This window comes from Etheostoma cragini, chromosome 16, assembly GCF_013103735.1.
Source record: "Etheostoma cragini isolate CJK2018 chromosome 16, CSU_Ecrag_1.0, whole genome shotgun sequence".
Classification (NCBI taxonomy): Eukaryota; Metazoa; Chordata; class Actinopteri; order Perciformes; family Percidae; genus Etheostoma; species Etheostoma cragini.
In genome coordinates this window covers 3,384,487-3,385,020 of record NC_048422.1, presented here as the reverse complement: position 1 = coordinate 3,385,020, position 534 = coordinate 3,384,487, and positions in this window count along the sequence as shown.

Here is a 534-nt window from a genome sequence, read left to right as displayed (position 1 = left end):
TCACCACGAGATGCAAGGCTTTCACAAGCCCTGCCCTTGAAACAAGTGGACTATGTATGACAATTTGTAATTCCTAAACCCTTCTTCCAATTTTAATGTAAATACCCTCAAAATAAAGCTGAAAGTCTGCACCACTATTTCATCTTAATGTTTTAATTTCAAACCCATTGTTAGCACACAGGGCCGACATTATGAAAAACGGTTTCACTGTCCAAATATTTCCAAACCTCACTGTAGACGTGTGTTTATCAAGCCTCTGAGAATCACAGCACTGCTAAGAATTGACCGAAGTGTAAAATAAACTCTTGGCTTAAAGCTGCACTTAAAAGTAAGTGATCAAGCATCTCAGTCAGAATTTAAGTGTAGGACTATGTATAGCTGCATATACTGTACATTTGTGTTCAGAATAACAGCAGTGTTTTTAAAAAAAGTGAATAATACTGAAAATCCTAAGACTAGCTTTTAATTCCATAATAGCAATGCATTGGGAACACTGCACATTCAATTCCAAATCAAAACATGACCAACATTAAT